The following is a 5,876-nucleotide window of genomic DNA, read 5'->3' as shown; positions in this document are numbered from 1 at the left end:
ATTAAAAAGGAAAGACTGAGAGAAAGATTCAGAACTCCTGGCTCAGTGCACCTGGGAGGGCAAGAGTGCCCTTTAAGTCTCACAGTGCTCTGTCTTTCAAGGGCATGTAAGGAGAAGTTGATAAGCTCCTCTTGATTGGTTTTTGATATTTCAATTGTCCCATGGCAGGCTCAGGACAATTGGAATATCATAATTCATAATCCGGTGATTTCGGCAAGATGGAGCTTTACGCCCTGAGAAATAGGACCTGTCTTATAACGTGTCCAGGCATGTCCAAAGGGCTGCCCTTGTGCCTGCCCTCTTGTCGACCTTCACTGTATCCTTTTCTATCTCATTAGGGGAGGAGTCTTTGGGAAGCAATTACGTCATGAGAGTGGAGCCCTCATGGATTCTGAGACACTGGAGGACTCGCTTCCTCTTTCTGCTCTCTGCTCTGTGAAGACACACTAGGAAGAGAGCTGTCTGCAAATCAGAACGGGGATACTTGATAGGCAGCAGTTCTGCCAATGGATGCTGAGTTGCTTATCACCTTATCGCCCAGCTTATCACCCAGCTTCCAGAATTGTGAGAAATCAACGTTTGTTGGTTAAGCCACCAGTTTATGGCAATTCATTATAGCAGCCTGAAACTAAGTGAAGTACTGGTGTAACCACTCTCACCTTAGTTCTTTTATCCTTAAGATAAGTGGCTTATGAAAATTTTCTATTTTCTTCCCAATGTGAAGCTTGGGTAATCCCATTGAAATGGCTGTTTGGTTTTGATTTTTAGTTTCTTGCCTTTCTTCTGACTTCCATGTACATGGTACCTAGGTGTTGCCCTTGGATCAAAGTTCCAGAGAACAGAACAGTGTATGGTATCAATTAAGCAAAGTCCTCCTCAGGAACCTTGGAAAAACAGAAATAAGTTTCTCAGACATATATATTTATTTTAGAGAGAGAGAGAAATTTTTTTTTAATATTTATTTTTTAGTTTTCGGCAGACACAACATCTTTGTATGTGGTGCTGAGGATGGAACCCGGGCCACACGAATGCCAGGCGAGCGTGCTACCGCTTGAGCCACATCCCCAGCCCATTCTCAGCTATATTTCAGTTTAACCATTTTAAATTTTTAAGTTATTTTTTTTTTAGCTTTAGTCCATTTTACTATTGGTTGCAAACATTTAATTGTTTAATGTATGGGTTATTTCTTTGGTTCCTGCATTCCTATTTTCATACACATTTTTATTCAATAATGAGAAATGGCTGAGCAGGTAGAGATGAAGGGGCCTGAGAATCAATCTTCAAGACTCAGCCCTTTGTTCTGGGCCCTTCTGAGTAAGTTACATGGTGTTTGGTGGGCGTCATCCAGATATTCAATAGATGTTCATGATTTCCTTTTCTTAAGAATGAATAAGCTATTTTTAGATGCTGAAGTTTGATTTATATCAATAGTTGGGGTGTTATATCTAAATAATCCTGAAGGATTGGTATTCACCCTGCCCTTTGGTTATCTGCTGTTATTATTCAACATCCCTCCACCCTTTCATCTATTCCTTCCTTTCCATTCTGGCTGTTGTGTTAGCCTTCTTTTCTGACCCAGTAATGGGGACAGGGATGGTGGCCACAAAGACTAGGGAGCAGGGTGTGTGGGGGGGCTTTTTTTTGGACATGGAATAAAACAGAAGCCTGATCCTACCAGTTGGCCCTCTGAGTGTGAGCAGCAGATGCTGCTGGAGGTCATCTGGAAAGTCGTTCAGGTTTGAGAACTGGAGTAGCAGACTGGAGTCAAATTCAATCACAAACATAACGGTTCATCCAAAAAAATGTGTTCAAGTAGAGCCCAGCAAGGTCCATGGTTTCCACCACTCCCTCATGGCTTGTCCTGGGCAGGTGGCACACTCATGGAGTTGCCTGTGCCCTTTTTAAAGAGTTTACTTTTACAAGCCATCCTCTGGTCTCAGTTGAAACTCCTTGTTCCACACAAAGAAGACCCATCTCAACTCACCCTCAACTCCCTCGCACTCCCTCTTAGTCTTGCTCAGAGTAGTTTGGGCCCTGGTCAGAAAATGTGGTGACCCTGTCTGTAGGCAGGAACTGTGAAAATTAGCATCCAGACTGATGATCAGAAATTGGCTGACTCCGTGTTTCAGAGCCTCTCCTTCAACTTTTCTCTGCTGTGCTAGATATATGACAAGCCAAACTCTCTCTGAGTGTCAGTCTTCACTGTGCCGAGCTCTGTTGGAAGCCTCTGGGAGCCCAGTGTGCAAGGGAGATAAGCCAGGGGCATGATGCTTGTTTAACGGATCTCTCTGTAGTGTCCTTGTGTTCTCAGTTCCTTTTTTCTTGCCCATTTCCTTGGCCTTTTATCATAAATTCCCTGTGTTGTTTCTCTACCACTCTTGGCAGGATGACCCCCCCCCCCCCGTATTCTGTCATTAACTTGTTTTTATAAAGGGAAAGGATATTAGGTATCTTAGTCTGTTCCAGGTGCAATAAAAATGACCTGAGATGGGTTAATAAATATCAACAACAGATATTTATTGCTCATAGTTCTGGAGGTTGTGAAGTCCAAAATCAAGGCACTAGCAGATTTGGTGTTTGGTAAAGATTTATTTTCTGCTTAATAGATGGCACCTGTTCACACTGTCCTCAATGGTGGAAGGGGTAAATAACCTCTCTTGGGTCTCTTTTAAAAGTGCATGAATTCCATTCATGTGGTATCAACCTCCTGAAGTTTTTACTTCTAGTTCTATAACATAGGTTTCCACTATGCATTTCAGAGGGACCCAAACTCTGAGACCACAGCACTGGGTACTACCTGAAGAGCTTTCTGCATTAGTGTTTATAGACATTTCCGGTAACACCTTCGCCTAGCATCCTTTTGCCAAGAAGCTTCTCTCTCTCTTTCTGGCCCCTCACTTATCACTTTACAGGATTCCATGGCTGGTGTCAGCTTAGTGTCACTATCACTCTGAACTCCAGTGAGATTGTGGGCACCCCAAACTCAGGGAAGTTTCAAGGGAAGGTCACTTGGTCCTCTCTAAGGATATCATGGAACAGATTTCTACAATGATAGAGGGGTTCGGTTTCAAGACATCTTCAGTCTATTTCAGCTTATTTTAAAGGTTGAATGCAAAATGTTTTAGGCAGTGTTGTCAGGGACAATATTGTTGAGAAGACAAATAAAGCAGGGGAGTGGGAATGTAGCTTGGTGGTAGAGCACTTGTGTGGTAGGCATGAGGTCCAGGGTCCAGTGCAGCACACAAAGAAATGAAAGAAGAAAGGGAAGGAAGGGAGGGAGGAAAGAAAGCAGGATGGAGCAACAGGAAAGGCTGAACTGTTAAAGGGCCCCCTGGAGCTGGAGTGGGTTTTTCAGAGATGTCCTGAGTCAAGCGAGGGGACCAGGTCTTTATGTGCTCCATGTACCAGTAAGTTAATGAAGGAGGCCTTCAGAGGAGGGGGTGTGCCTTTGGTCATATTCCACCTTTTAGATTCTGAAAATGGATTAAAGGATGCATTTGGCTATTTGTACAATGGGGTGTGCATATTTACCCCAAGCCCCCAGGATCTGATGCTTCATTAAGGTCTTCAATGATTATTGTCTTGAAAATATTTTCTGATGGTAACACGGGTAACCAATGATTCATAACTATTAGTATTTGCTTCAGCTAGAAGCAAGAGGACAAAGAAAACAGCCCAGCAGGAGGTAATCAGGACCCCAGAGAGGATGACAGAGGGGTGATGGAACAGGAGACCTAACCCTGCAATACACCTCTCCGAGTGGAACCTGCTCAATTTTTAATTTTCTGCCTTGGGCACAAAACGCGCTTTGTTTTATCTTTCGCTTCTGCTGAAGGAGTCTTGAGTATTTTCTCAGCTTACCTTTTCCAATCTCGCAGGCTCTTCGCGCAGTGTCTCACTTGTGGTTTTCACCTTTTATCTTTCTTTCTGATACTTGTTTTGAGTTTACAACTAATAACTATTCTGCGGGCACCCTCCGGTTTCACTGGTCAGGGAGGAGCGTGAGACAGTTCAAAGCCCATTTCCCACTTTCCAGATGCATGCCATGAGTGGAGGAAAGGAGGGAGCTCCTGACTCATGGAGTGGGAAACCCGGGCAGCCTTCAGCTCAGGGCTTCCTGTGAATCAGCTGGGGTTTGTGGCATAGCAATGAGCAAGTGGCATTAATGAGGGAGGCATAGATGGTGCCAGGGGCTTGTACATTTGGTTGGAGCCAAACCCAGCAACAACGGTAGGGAAACAATAAATGAGGAGGGTTCTTTTACCACCCTCCCTTTTTTTAATAGCAACTTTTTGGCTGACGAAAGTTCTTTTCATGGTTCCAGGAGGGAAGCGTCTTTTGTACTACACACTGGAATGTCAATTCTCATTACTAGACCCTGGCTGTTCAAATGCTATCTGAATCTCCCCAAGGCCTCCTTGGGGAGGCTGGAGGCAGAAATTTCAAGGAGCTTATGCCAATTATTTTCTTACTATCTGCATATTGATGGCTGACCCACAGTCATCAGGTGAGTCAGGTGCTATGCACAGCTTCCTTTATTTCATTCATGGCTTGTAAGACCGATAAGATTTTTTTTTTTTGAAAAGTCTTTATCCTTTAGCCTCTGTGATGCCATTTATGTTGTCTGTCTGCTTGAGAATTATAGGGCAGACCAGAGAAGTGATCCATATTTGGTTTTTCGGGGATGGGGGGTTGGTAGTTATTTGGACATTTTCCTGGTGACACAGGAGTTCATCAGGGATGTGTGACACAGGCATAATCTGAGGCCCCAGTGATGCGAGTAGGTGTCAAGCCCTGGGCTTCATTCTTTTAAAAGCTTGTGATTTGGGGTCTTTTCGTATAAGTTACAGATATGAATCTGTCAGTTCACAAAGGGAGAAATAAGGAATAAATTGAAGCATATGCAATAGTTATTTGTGAAATGTCAAAGATGAAAACCAAGAATCAGAAAGTCTAGAACGAGAGAATCAAGGATCAGGAAGTGGTGCCCTTTAGGAAAGTACCAGTGTTTGGGGTTGTCTGTCATTTTGGTTCAAGATTAAAATTCCCATGAAATTGTGATTGACCCACATTAGGTTTCTTTCCATCCTCTTGGCTAGATAAGGGCAAGGGACTTTGACTCTTCATCCTTTAAAACTGATCTCAACAGGGGCAGATCTGAAGTGCTGCAGAAGAAGGGTGACTAGGTTGGGATGAGCAAACCAGCAGATGTCCATTCACTGCTGGAAGATCCAGATTTTCCAAGAAAGGATGCCCAAAGGCCCAATCCCATATCGTTCTTTGTCCCTGTGACAGAATGGCCCAAGAACCCTTCTCCTTTTTTCAAAACACCTGGATGTGCTCCATGTTATCTCCTTTGAAAGGAAGATGAACCACGACAATCTTTCAGCGTGGTAAACAGATCACCAGGAGCAAGCAAGTTCAGCAGATTCTATCTCAGAGGAGAGAGGAGGCTCTGAAGGCTCTGAAGATTTTTCTAGAGGAGCTGGGAATACTTAGGCCAAGACAATGACTCTCCAGACCCCTCTTTCTCAGGCCTCTGTGCAGTCCTTCTCTTCAGTTGATCAGAGAGGCTTCCATCAAGCCCTAGCAGGCCTCATGTGTATTATTTATTGGATTTTTAAAACAAATTGTGTCATTTTCTTTTTTTAAATATTTATTTTTTAGTTGTAGGTGGACACAATACCTTTACTTTATTTTTATGTGGTGCTGAAGATTGAACCCAGTGCCTCACACATGCTAGATGAGCGCACGACCTCTGAGCCACAACCTCAGCCCCTGTCATTTGCTTTTAAAGAGCCTCTGGGAATGAGCACAGTTAAGCACAGATTAAAATGTCCGAAAGACTGAAAACCACCATAATGATACAGTGAAAT

The sequence above is a fragment of the Urocitellus parryii genome, chromosome 1 (assembly GCF_045843805.1).
Source record: "Urocitellus parryii isolate mUroPar1 chromosome 1, mUroPar1.hap1, whole genome shotgun sequence".
In the NCBI taxonomy this organism is placed as follows: Eukaryota; Metazoa; Chordata; class Mammalia; order Rodentia; family Sciuridae; genus Urocitellus; species Urocitellus parryii.
The sequence above is the reverse complement of the archived record's forward strand: the minus strand, read 5'-3'. Positions refer to the sequence as shown.